The sequence below is a fragment of the Mustela nigripes genome, chromosome 3 (assembly GCF_022355385.1).
Source record: "Mustela nigripes isolate SB6536 chromosome 3, MUSNIG.SB6536, whole genome shotgun sequence".
NCBI classification, from domain to species: domain Eukaryota; kingdom Metazoa; phylum Chordata; class Mammalia; order Carnivora; family Mustelidae; genus Mustela; species Mustela nigripes.
Genome location: NC_081559.1, coordinates 88,469,307 through 88,483,424, shown reverse-complemented (window position 1 = coordinate 88,483,424; position 14,118 = coordinate 88,469,307). Strand labels below are relative to the sequence as shown.

The 14,118-nt window shown below is 34.0% G+C and overlaps 1 protein-coding gene across 1 annotated transcript in view; it reads right to left on the bottom strand.

Annotated features, from left to right (window-relative positions):
* The window catches only part of LRP1B (LDL receptor related protein 1B), a 2,002,169-nt gene that overhangs the window by 1,158,076 nt on the left and 829,975 nt on the right, over positions 1-14,118 (bottom strand). The window lies entirely within an intron of this gene.

The following is a 14,118-nucleotide window of genomic DNA, read 5'->3' as shown; positions in this document are numbered from 1 at the left end:
ATTTCCATGGTACAGGGATATTTTGGGGAAAATAAAGAAGAAAGAGAAACATCAGAACCTGAGGCCCAGATTTCACCAACCCCTCCCTAAGTATGCAAATTGTTTAAGGGATAACCTGAAGGCAATGAAAACACTACACCCATCTCTTTTTGGAATCTGGGAAAAGGCAGGTAGAAAGGTGAATTTTTTTTTTTTTTAGTGTTTAAACAGTTTATTCTATTTTTTTAATAATTGAGGTATAATTGTCATACCAACATTATATTAGTTTCAGATGTATAACAATATTTTGATATTTTTATTTAAGCATTTTAAATGATCATAATTTTTTTTAAGGTTTTATTTATTTGACAGACAGAGATCACAAGTAGGCAGAGAGGCAGGCAGAGAGAGAGGAGGAAGCAGGCTCCCTGCTGAGCAGAGAGCCCCATGCGGGGCTTGATCTCAGGACCCCGAGATCATGACCTGAGCCGAAGGCAGAGGCTCTAACCCACTGAGCCACCCAGGAACCCCAGATCATAAATTTTTAAAAGTTTAAAAGAAACTATTGCAGAAACTACAGAATTGTTTGTCTGTCTGTCTGTTTGTTTGTTTGTTTATTTTAAATTCAATTTGCCAATGTATAGTACATCATTAGTTTTTGATGTAGTGCTCAATCATGTAATAGTTGTGAAAGGATGATTCTGGAGCCAAGGCAGACCATCCCTTTAACTATTAAGAATATCCCTCTCTGGTATGAAGCTGAGTTAAAACATGGCACACTTCCCAATACTTTAAATATCATCTTGTTAAAGAGTATATATGAAACTGATGAATTATTAAACAGTACATCTGAAACTAATGATGTGATTTATGTTGGGCAATTAAATTTAAATAAAAAATAAAGAGAATAGGAGAAGAGGCAGAAATAAAAGATTCTAAGCATTTTCACCAAAGATGTGACTTAATTTAAAACGTCTCCTCTATACCACAATTCCACATCTTTCCTTCTCATGCTGTCTGTCATTCCTAGAGTCACAAATATAGATTTGCAGATGTCTTGAATTTAATTTCAAATATTCAAAACCTATAGCACCTTCTTTTCCAAGTTACTGATCTTGCAAAATAGTGCATCTGGTAAAACATGTGTTGTAAGTCTCAATATTCTACATTACAATCCCAGCTTTATTAGTTGATTTTTTATCCTGAGAAATTTTTCATGTATGTTTACTCCTTGTCAAACAAAGACAATAATACCTTCCATAGCAGGTTATAAAGAAGATTAAATAAGATAATACAAATAAAATGCTTAGCACAGTGTGTGATATTCTGGAGATTACAGTAGCAACAACTACAAAAACAACAATGATATTTTGTTTTAGATTATTATCAAAATTGCTGCTGCTGCTACAACTACTGCTAATACCCCTTTTGGCTTAGTTATTTCTTCCTGAGATAGGAAAATTAGCTGGGACAAAACATGAACCCTTGACACAGATGAAAACTCTGAGGTGTTCTCTTGCTTATCCTTTTTTCCACTTTAAAACTTAACACTCTATGTAGTTCCACAATGCCTTCAATCTCACCCATGAAAGGAAAAAAAAAAATAGCAATAGAAAATCCAGTATAAACCTTCTGATGTATTTCTCAAATCCAAAAGCCAAGTATAAAATAAATTTTTCTTTATTTCAAATGATCCAATGAAACAAATGAGCTTTTTTTAAAGAAAAATGGAAAACTTGCAAATATTATCTTTAAATTTAAAACCCAACTCTCGTGCTATAAAGAGGTTAATTTTTTTTCCCCATCCTTTCATGTTTTTGTTTCTTAAGCCCTTGTATTCTGACCTAAGGCATGATGGGTCTTCTCAAAGATTCCTGCTCTCTCTGAATGCAAGAAATCCTGAAAGCCTTGTCAAAATGCCACTGAATTCACAGGTCATTTATGTAGACTCAAGAGGTCTTTTACCACTCTCAATAAACATCTAGACTCCTAGATGTTAACCCCAACTTGGCTAAACCTCCAGACCTCTTAACATTTCACTCATCACTAATTTTCTGGTCCAGTGGAGCATTACTTAACTTCGTGCCAAACCTTCTACAAACCCAGAGTACAGATGAGACGGGAAGAACAGATGCTAAGGCAACACAAGGCAAAAATAAATAAATAAAAATAAAAGCACAATCTCCCTCAATAACATAAGCAGAAATAGCAACCACATAATACTAATCATAACATCAATTATGTAAAATAAGCGTTTCTGTCTTTAAATACCAAATTATAAGGAAAAAGAAAAAAAAAGAGAAAGAACCCTTATCAAAATGTACTTGGTGTGCTCCTGCAGACACTTATTGGTCTTCTTCCTCTCCTCCTCCTCCTCCTCCTCCTCCCCTTCCTTTTCTACCCCTCCCCCCTTCTTCTCCTTCTTCTTCTTCTTCTTCTTTCCCTTCTTATTTTCTTCCTCTTTGTGTGTGTGTGCTTTTGTGTGTGGGTGGGGGGTGGTTATGGTAAATACTTGTTGCTTCTTTCAGGTTATTTCAGATACTCCTCAAATAACTGTCTCCTTTCTAGTTCCCTTACATATCTCAATTTTTTAAATATGTTTTAGCAAGAGATCTAAAAATGAAAATACATTTACTTTAGATTAAGAAGTTGAGGAGGGAAAAAGGTTTCCTTTGGATATTATTTGTGCTTCTGATTTAATTTGCACAAAGGCTCTACGCATTTGCTATTGTTCAATCTTTGTAGTCTATGCTACTAAATTACTGATTCAAAACAAAAGTGTGAAGCCCGATTTTGTGGACATTTTTCTTATATTTAAAAATCTAAATAATAAAGAAAGATAATGTCAATAACCAAAAACACAAGTACTGATTTGTTTATATAGAAAGAATTTACTAAGTGCTTATTGATAATCCAAAAACCTTGGCAAATATAAAATAGCACAGTAAGTTTCCTTTCATTTAAAAATTTCACACATATAGTTCCAGAATAAGATCTTTTATTCAGCATGGTGTTTTGCCCTCCCCCAGTGAACAATCTTTCGTAAAGACAAAGACCTCCATTCAAAATGGGGAATAAGAAACTGAATTATAAAGAATCTTCTTACAAATAGAATATTTGTCACCTTGCAGCTCCATAGAGAATGCTCTAAAAATACCAATCATGCCATTAAATTCACAGATCGAATATTAAAGGTCTCTTTCTCCTGCAAATGAGGTTATAGAGGCAACGCCATTATTGCAGTTTCAGGGTTAATACCACAATTTGATGAGATAGGTTTCCAAATTCTATACAACAAGAAGCCTTCATAGACATTGGCTTTATACAGACACCATTTGGAAAACAAATCAACACTCATGAGTATCTATTTTTTCTTGCGGTCTAGGATAATAAAGAGCTGCAGAAAAGCAGAATTATTTTTGTTTATTACGTGTCCCTTCAAGGGTTAAATCTGTATTTTAACAATTTTTGCTCTAAATCTTTTGCAATGTACTACATATTTTCATGATTTCCGAAACAGAGCAATTATTCAACATTTACCTCTTGAGAAATTAAGAGCTGTAGACTTTACTAAATAGCATAGTTCTATGTTTACTGCCCAAATTATCTGGATTTCCAGGTTGATTATCTTTAATGGATCTTTGTCCTTTTTACAGTACTTTCCCTCTGATTTAGGCAAAAAGGGAAATGAACTAAATTTTTTAGAATTTTGTGATTAAAAGCCAAAAAGAAATAGTTTTCTTATAATAGGCGGGAAAATGACATAAACTAGAATGTCAAGAGAAGTCTTCATGGAAGCACTTGAGGGTCTGTATAGGTGTAGAGGTCAGAGTCTATGTAGAGGCTGGTGTGAGAAAGCAGCAAGGCTGAACTGTGACTACGGAAAGGCCAGTCTTACTGGATTGATAGTGTATACAGCTAACAAGTGAGCTACAGGTCTATAGCATCTTATCCAAAGTTTCAAAATCTGAAAACTCCAAAACCAAGACTTATTTGTTCTTTATTAACCCAGTATAAATAATCCGATTAGGAGGTTTAGGAAACACAGAAAAACAAAGGCAATTAACATTAACCTCATGACAGAGCATGATGCTTTACATAATAAGTGTTTTCTATTCACAAAACAAAACAAACATCAATCAGATTGTCCTCTGCGGCATGGCATTGGGAGCATGAGCCAAGTAAGATATGATGGTTATTGTCAAGAACATCCAGGATGACATAAAGTAGTGTGTTTGTTTTAGTCCAAATAGTTTAAGTACTTTGGTAAATGTATTTTCAGAATTCATCTAGATCAATGAGAGGAAAGGGATCAATACTTAAGCTGAAGGCAGGTGCTTAACCGACTGAGCCACCCAGGTGTCCGTTACTAGTGGTTGTGATCAATAAATATTTTAAATATTTTTCCTCTTCTCTTTCATAAACTAGATGGATAAATCTCTTAAGCTGTACTTTGAAAGCTTGGTACTTATCTAATTTGTTTCCAATCATCATCATCATCATCATCACCATCAATCTCTCTTCCTCTCCCCATCCTCTCTCTTACCTTTCTCCCTCCCTATCTTTCAGTATATAGGCATAATATATATGTATTTATATATTTATGTACATCATAAATACACATAAACATACAACATTAATGTGCATAGACAGGCAACTAAATGTAGTAATTAAGAACACTGGCTCTGTGAATTTAACTTTCTCAGCTGTGTGATCTTTGATAGAATACTTAATCTTTTCTACCATACTTTTATCATCTGCAAAATATAAAATAATGGGACTTACCTTAATGAGTTGCAATTATTAAATGAGACTATATCCATAAAACACTTCAAACTGTGATCATTGGCTAGTAAAGTATACAAGAACTACTAACAACTTTGTGTTTTCTTCTTTTTTCACTTCATCTTCTCCCTCCTGCAATACTGCCCTCACCCCCTCCTTAGGATCACATAGGTATAGTTTTGCTTTCAGCTTGTTCTAACAGGCAGCACATCCAGATTTTCATTCCAGGGGCAGTGGCAGGTTCCAAATAAAACTAAAGGTTTAAGTCCTCTAATCTGATTTGTAAGAGAGTTCTGCATTGGGATAGCCTTCTCTAGTAAAGCTAATAATAAAGTTGTCTTCATATCTCATTCGATTACTGTTCTGTGAGTTGCTTTCTTCACAGACCTTACAGAGAGTGAACAGAAGGGTAAGATGTTAATCCTTTTTCTATGACCATAACATCATGAACACTAGGCTCAAGCAAATCCTTGTGATTCAAGTGGAGATTTTTAGCATGGGGTAATCTAATTTGAAGCATCTGAGAAGGTAGGTGATCATAAGTGCACTTTTGAACAAAAAAAGCAGTGAGTTGACCTCTGGAAATCCTGGATTCTTCTACTGTCTCAGTTACCAATAAACTGGGAACCTTTAAATGTTTACCTTTTTGAATCTAGCTTCCTTAACAGCAATAGAAAACTGTCATGCTAATAGTCTCTGAAATCTCCTTCAACTTTATTAACTCTGCCATAGGGATATAAATTTATAACCACTGGTTCTGTGGTAGTTATGAAATTTTCATATGTATTCAGTTTGAGGCTTAAGAAGAGGATACCAGAAGTCTGAGCTCCAGATAAATGAAGTATTATAAATCTAGATTTAGAAGTATCAAATATCCACATACATGGTAATTCTGAGAGCTTTTGCTTGTTTAAGATACACAGTGTTTTATTAGACAGGAAGACAGCCTATGGAGTCAGCGCCTACACTCACAAAATATGTTACACGGAAAAACAGACAAGATTCTGAATTTGTATATATGTTCTATATGCTCAATGTGTTTATTTTCTGATAAAGTGTCACACCTGCATTATGCTGAACATTTCCCTTAGATTGACTATTATGGATAAGAAATCTAAGTGAGGATGTCCTGTATTTCAGATAGGGAGCAAAAGGAGTATCATGAACTCCTAAATGCAGGGGTTTTATATTATTCTGTTATGAAAACATCCATAGAATATTTAAAGATTAAACAATGATTGCACCAAAACTGCACAAACAGCATTATAATGATTCACAGACCTGTACCACTGGGGATAAAAATATATGTTTATAAAAAATAAAAAATTATATTAAAAAAAATAAATAACCAATATGCCTTCACACTGATGATAAAATCAAACCTGTCAACAAAGCTGTGTGTCCCAATTTACTTTTAGGGGGGGGTGTGAATCGGACACAGGGTTTATACAACCTCCAATCTGACATAAAAACCAGGCACCATAGAACAGAACAAAGACAATATAAAACAAAACAAAATAAAAGTCTGACAATCATAACCTCACACTACAACAACTTTTATTCACCAATATTGGGTTGTCAATGCATTCTATATATGTTTCATATGAAAAATTTATACTCTGACTTGAATATAACTTAAAGCAATTCAAGAAATTCAACATCCAATTTCAGAATAGGCACATTCTATGGTAAAATTTCAAAACTGTGGAATTAATTTATTAATACATAATAAAACCAGAGAAGAATCTTATTCTTTTCTTAACTCCAGGGAATATATTTTTTAAAAACCCCAAAGTCCTTGCCCGGTGTGTTTGTAAAGTAATGTCATTGTAAAATTCAAGTTTCTTCCACAAGGATCTGAGAATATTAGCCCTTTTCCAGGCAAATCCTGAGAGTTCTACAGGTTACTTATACATAAGGATATTATGAAATTCTTCTTTTTTTTTTATTTTTTATTTTTTTTTATTTATTTTTTTTTCTGAAATTCTTCTTTTTTGCTAATAATCTTTTAAACCAAAAGAGACCCTATATCTAAATTTAGCACTCTACTTAACTATATTTATTTGTGGATAGGAGTGGACTTTGATTTGGATTTTGTTTAAGAGGCTTGTTGGCATGAGGTTTAACATACATCACCCTTTTCATCTAACCTTTCTTACCTTATCTCCTGCCTGACCATCACCACTGTCAAATGGTCAAGCAATTTCTAATTAGCATCATGAGAGTAACTGCTAATTTGGCTCACCATGGTTCTGTAGCTTGGGCTTCTAAGGAGACAGTGGGCTCAACTAAACATAGACAAATTATTAGTCATAGAAGAGAAGGCTACAATAGCTTTTTGTTCAACTCTTCTTTCCCCTCAAGCCTTACAGGGGGTGTTGTAGACAATAGTCTTGATAGATATTGCACTCCCAAGTGTCTATGTCACAGATGAAGAAATGAGTTCAGGAGACCCCTAATTCATAAGGAAGTTGTAAGCAAAATCTGACCATTTTCTCTGGAGAGCAATATTGTCTTTATTACCCAGGAGTGTAAGCAGATCTTCTCTGGGAAGGAAAGGGAGACAGCTTTATCTTTACTATTTGGTCATGTCTTTGGAGGGAAACATTTTCTATCTTTAATACACAAGAATGCAGGTAAATTTGAGCATATCTGTTAATACCTAGATGGGAAGAAATGTGCAAGGTTAAGGGAGAATTGTTTCTGAGCTTGTACGCTCCTCTTCAATCTTTGTTGGATTACTATTGTTCTATCCAAAGTCCCCTACTTGTAGCTCTCTAGACCTATTACAAATCTCCATCGTGATTTCACCTTTTCTTCTGCTAACAAACTCTCATCCACACTTTAAAACTCCTTTCGGAGTGCTCTGGTAAAGCAGACAAGCTTCCTAGACAAGCTACTAGACAAGCCACTCAGATTTACTAGTTTCACTTCTATATGTTTTTAGTATCCTGTCCATGTGCCTATCTTGACAAGTATAGAAATCCACAATTGTTGATTTTTCCTCCGTGAAATGAACCTATTATCACCAAGCTTATCATGAGACACATTGCATAAAATTTGGATATAGTGTCATACCTAGATTCCCATTTCTCTTTCCTTGATGATGTTTACTCAATCACCAATTTTATTATGAACTTCTTCTGCAATGTGCTTCAGTCATTTAGGTCATTTCTCTTGTATCTAAGGAAAAGGAGAAAGTATGGAATTGTATTCCTATATCAGGCCCTTGACTTTTTTTTCCTTGAATTATTGTGGAAAAGTCCATTGTCTAGTTTTCAGCTAAAGCTTATGTTCTGAAAACGATTAAGAGAATGTTCTTGCAGTCTGTGATCTTTCTGTTCAGACCAGTTCTTCCCTATTGAAAATGAATGGGTCAAAGACACTACCAACCTTGACCAGCATTTTTCAGATAGGTCACTGCGGTGGTTTATTTTTTGTTGTTGTTCTGATTTTTTTTTTCTTTTTGATATTTTTGGGGAAATATAAAGCAGAGTGTTGCAGCTATTTCCTGTTGTCCTTGAAAGTCTTTTTGTATTCCATACTGTCTTTTAACAATGAAAAAAATGATTGCTTCTCAGCGTACAGTAACCACCAAGGCATGGTAAAAATCACAAATTGACTTCAGACTCCTTACTGCATTTCTTTTCATTTATTAGTAGGCAACCCATTTTGAGTTTTATGTTGTTTAGTAGAATTATTTATTTTTTAGCTCTTAAGATCTGTGGTTTCCCATGATCTTGACTTTTCTCTCTTTTATAAATTTTCTAAAATGTTTGTATCTTCAAAGTTAAACAAAAGACTGCAAATACAACACTTTACTTTGTAAAAACAAACAAACAAATAAACAACATTTGACTTGGTTTCTGGTTTATAAAGGTAGAATCATAATAAAGACTAATTGTCACAAGTATAAGCACTTATCCTTGAAGACAAAAACACTTCCAAATGTACAAATGATTTTAAGTCCAGTATTTTGTACAAGTGTCATCTAACTTCAGAATTATAGTTGTTATTTAGCAAGAGATAAATGTCATGTCACTAAGTTAGAATTATTTCATCCTTCCCACTTTGTGGATTAGGATATTTCTAATCCAATGATAGAATCACTTACTTCATCTAGGCAAATCAAGACTATGATCCCATGATTTACTATATATGTGCTCTCTATTTTCTTCTTAATTTGGAAGAACATAAGCACTGTTCTTGGCAGCCAATAGGTACAACTTCCATTATGTCTTCTTATCATAGTTATTATAAATTATATTATAATAAATTATAAATAATTGAAAGCCATATTGTCTAAGTCTTAATAACAATAAAATAGTACCTCGTATTAGTAAAATTTTCTACAATTTAAAAATTACTTTACCTTTTTTCTCATACTTAGGCTTGACAGAGCCTACACTGGTGGGCATGACCATCTCCATTTAAAAGACTTAAAAGGTAAGGCTAAGAAAGCTAGATGAATTGAAAAGTTCCTATAAATATAACACATTAAAACCAAGTAATCAATCTACATTTTCTGATTCGAAAGTTAACATTTATCAGCTGCCTTCCTATATATGATTTTCTTTTATTTTCTATCATTTAAAAGAATAACTTTTCATCTCTTGTCTATGCAAGTTATCTCAAAGTATTCAAAATCTAGCTTGTATTACAGAACTGCTTAAGGGAACACCAGGGTGTACAAAATTGCATGTGTATATGTGTGCATATGTGAGCAAAATGATGATATTCCTGATGTCCTGTTTCCCCTGGCTTCCCCCAATACTCGGGTCCAAGGAGGATTTTATTATTACAGTGGTCTGTTGCTAAATAAAAAATTGGAAAAACTCTAGTTAAATAACTTAATTCATATCTGTCTGTCTAGGCTTCCTCTTTTAACATCCTACAAAAGGAATTACTATACATAATTATTAAACTTCCTAGATAAAATGGTTTTCATACATAACTTTTTTTTATTACAAGAAGAAATCAAATTTACTAAGATTATTTGTTAAGGAGGTTGAACTGGTTTCAAATCTATGTCCTCATGAAATATTTGATACCATTCTAGCATATTTTATATTGTCTTCCATTACCTGATTTTGACTAATGCACTTAATATGACACTTTATTAGGCTCTAGAAGAAAATCATTAATTTCTTTATTCAAAACTATTTATTCTGTATCTTTATTTTTTAACATAACAGTAAAATAGGTTCTACAGCTTCAAAGAAGAGTTAAAAACCAGTTTCTACTATCAAAAAAATCTGCAGTGAGATAGAGCAGACAGAAACAAAGCATACCCATAGTTTAAGATGATACAGAGCTATGCCAAGATGAGACAGAGGCCAGAGGAAGGAACAATGCCTTTATCTGGAAAGAGTTTCTATGTAATTTGCAGAGAAGTTTACCAGGGATGAAAAGAGTAGACATTCTAGACAAAGGCAACATTACAGGCAAAGATAAGAGCCATGAGAAATCATAGGAATTTAAAGAAGAGATCACTATCTTAGCATGATTGATGTTTATGACTGGTGAGAACAGCTGAAATAAGGTGTGGTGGTTTGTGGTGAGACTATCAAGGACCTTGTCTGCTATGCAAACATATTTGGGACACATCATTCCAGCACTAAAGAATTTTAAGCAAGGTTAACATAAAGTCTGGTATAAGATATAAAATCCATATTCTCAGGATCTTAAAATCCATTTAGATAAGAGGTAAACATATAAAAAGAAATTGATAATACAAGTTAGATTTTGAATACTTTGAGATACTTGTATAGACAAGACCTCAGACGAAGAGGAAGTCAATATGGGCCAAAAGAATAGTGTGGAATTTCTACTGTACATATCAGGAAGGGAAAGACACAAAGAGATAAAAAAAGGAGAGATATATATGTAAGTGCATGTATGCTTGTGTGCATCAACTAAAATGCATACATATATAGATTTAGGTAAAAATGGTGTTGGCAACTACACAAAGTTGTTAATTCAATTGCTACTATTCCTCTTTCATATTATAGGTCATCCTAAATTCCTTCTTTTCCCTACTCTCTTTCATGAACCTCATAACTACATCTTCTAATTTTTGCCTAAAAATTTCTCAAATGTATCAATACATAAACTGTCATAGCTTTAGATTTTTTCTTACTTTTGTTTTTTAAATTACCATACAAAAATTATTTTTGCTGTACAATTCTATGAATTTTAATACATGTGTAGATTCATGTAACCACCACTAAATCAAGATATAGAATAGTTGCATCACTCCAAAAAATTCTTTTGTGTTACCTCTTGAAAGTCATACTTTCTCCCTATCCCTAGTCACTGGCAATCAGTGGTGTGATCTCCTTTACTATAGCTTTGTGAAAGTGTCATAGAAAAAGGAAACATGTAATATGTGACCTTTTGATAGTGACCTTTATGACTCAGCAAAATGCTTTATGCTATAATATTCTATATTATGTGTATCGATAGTTTATAACATTTAATTACTAAGCAGAATTTAATTACATGGACTTGCCACAATTCATTTATCCATTGAAAGGCATTTGATCTATTTCCAGTTTATGGCAATTATGCCTGGGAGGCTCAGCTGGTTGAGCGACTGCCTTCAGCTCAGGTCATGATCTTGGAGTCCCAGGATTGGAATCGAGTCCCCCAGTCGGGCTTCCTGCTTGGCAGGGAGTGTGCTTCTCCCTCTGACCCTCTGTCTTCTCATGCTCTCTCTCCCTCTCATTTTCTCTCTCTCTCAAATAAATAAATAAAATCTTTAAAAAAATCTTAAAAAACAATGAATAGAGTTTTGCTCTAAACATTCATGTATAGGCTTTTGTGTTAACAGGTTTCCATTTTTCTATAGTAAATGGCCAGGGGTAGGATTTCTAAGTCATATGGTATGTATGTTTATAAGAAACTGCCAAACTATTTTCTGGAGTAGCTATAGTATTTTCCAACCAGCAAAATATTAAGAGTTCCAGTTTCTCTGCATCTTTGGTATATGTATACACACACACACACACACACACACACACACACACACACACACACAATTTTTTACTTTAGACAGTATAATAGGTTTATAGTGGTATATCATACTGGATTTTATTTACTTTCTTCTAATAGTTTATAATCTTGAACATTTTTTCATCTGCTATTTACTATCCTCATATCCTCTGACAAAATGTCTGTTTGTGTCATATACTCCCTGCCTTTAAAAAAAAGTCTATTGTTTATTTTCTTATTGATGAATTTTGAGAGTTCTTTATATATTCTTGATGCAAGTCCTTTACCAGATATGGGATTTACAGATATTTTGTCCCAGTTTATAACTTATTTTTTTATAATCTTGATAGGCTCAATAGTTTTTTTTTTTATACTCTTGATAGGCTCAATAGTTTTTTTGCAGAGCAATGGTTGTGAATTTTGAAAAGGCCAAATTTATCCATTTTTAAAATTTGATGTTTTGTTCTACTCACAGGTGTCATGTCTGAGAACATTTTGCCTATCCCCAGGTTATGATATTTTTTCTTCTGCAACTACCTTCTGTTATTAAACCATATATGTGTGTTATCAATTTGTCATTGTTTTTACATTCAGTTTAAATTTCCATGTTTTTTCTTATGTATTCTGTTTCTTTGCTGAATTTCTTTTCTATTTTTTTCTAGTCTCTCATGCATTCTAAGAATGTTCATTGTTGATTGCTAAACACTATTTTTAAAACCTGCCTTGAAGTCCTTGCTAGATATGACAACATATGTATCAAGCCAATTAAGATATTCCTGGTTCTTTGCATACCAAGTAATTTTAAATCGTGTTCTGTGCATAGTCAGTATTATAGTACGGATGCTAGGTCTCGTCTGAATTCTATGGAGGATGTCAGAATTCCAGTTTTAGCAATTGACCTGGTCCTGGCCACAAGTTCCAATTTACCTTCTGCTGACTGTGATTCCAGTGCCATTTCAAAGTCTTTGATTTGCTATCCAGACCTGTCCTGCAGGTATACTATTCAGGGTCAGTCTGAGAAACTGGTTGATACTCTTAAAGTTCACTTCTCAAAATCTCTTATATGTTCTAATGCCTTAGGATCTGAGCTTCATTTGGGTTCTCCCCTTCACAGTTTTGGCTTCTATGGGATCTCATTGCACTGCGGCCCCTGCTGGAGGTAGTGGCCACCAGCGGACTGACGGAGGGACTAGGAATCAAAAGAACGGAGAAAAGAACAGAAAAGGAGCACTGGCTTTCCACTTTCTGAGTGTTAGATGCTCCCTATCCTGCTTCTGTTTTCTATCTGCATCAAGATCCCACGTGAGTTTCATGCTGCCATGAGTTCATGTCAGAAGGAAAAGTGGTAAACTGCAAACCAATTCAGCAACACTTGGAATTCTGGTCTCTTTAATACGCCTGCTATTATTTAACTTTTCAAAGTCCTAATTAGCTGTTCCATGCATTCTGTCCAGGTTCTAGCTGCATTCAGTGGGAGAGGAGGTGAAATGTCCTTATTCTGTCTTACCCAGGAACAGAGCCAGTCATTTTAGTTTAATTTCCATCATTTCTTATCTGGACTATTGCCATAGTCCTTGCTAAATAATCTGTGAGGCCAAATTTGTCCTCTTGCAAATCCATCCCTGAATCCACTGCTACAGTGAGTTACATAAAATGGAAATCTTAGTACATCCACCTCTACTTCAAGCACTCAGTGTCCCTCTGAATTAAAGAATAACACAGACGTCTCTGCATGGACTAAAAGACCTTTATCGATTCTCCTAGCTCTTGGCTTTATATCCAGCCTCTTTTTTCAACACTTCTCCCAAATAATCTTGATCAACCTGACACTCACAAGATGTGGCTGGTATCAATGACTCTTTTTATTTATTTATTTATTTTAAAAAATTTTTTATTTTTTATTTTTAGGTATCAATGACTCTTAATGGTTGCTTGTATTTTTCCTCTCTCTGGGACTATGGTCCTACTCCTTTCTTCACTTGGGTAGCATCCTGTTATCCTTCAAGACTCACAGGTATTGTTATCCATTCCAGAATATTTTCCATGAATCCCAGACTGGAATTAATTAATCTCTATCTATACATTTTTCCTCAAGAAATATATTGTTCTATTCTAGATTTTATGTTTTTATACTTCTCTCAAATTAGACTATAAACTAGTGAAGGGCTATTGCTATTTTGTTTGTCAAACTCACTACTGCCTCAGGTAATGCCTAGAATAAAATAGGCATTCAAAAAAACCACTGTCTTTAATTGAATACATATTGAACATTCTAAGCTCAATGGTCTGAGTCAGTGATGGAATAGAAATTAAGTCTGAGGGGCACCTGGGTGGCTCAGTGGGTTAAGCCTCTGTCTTTGG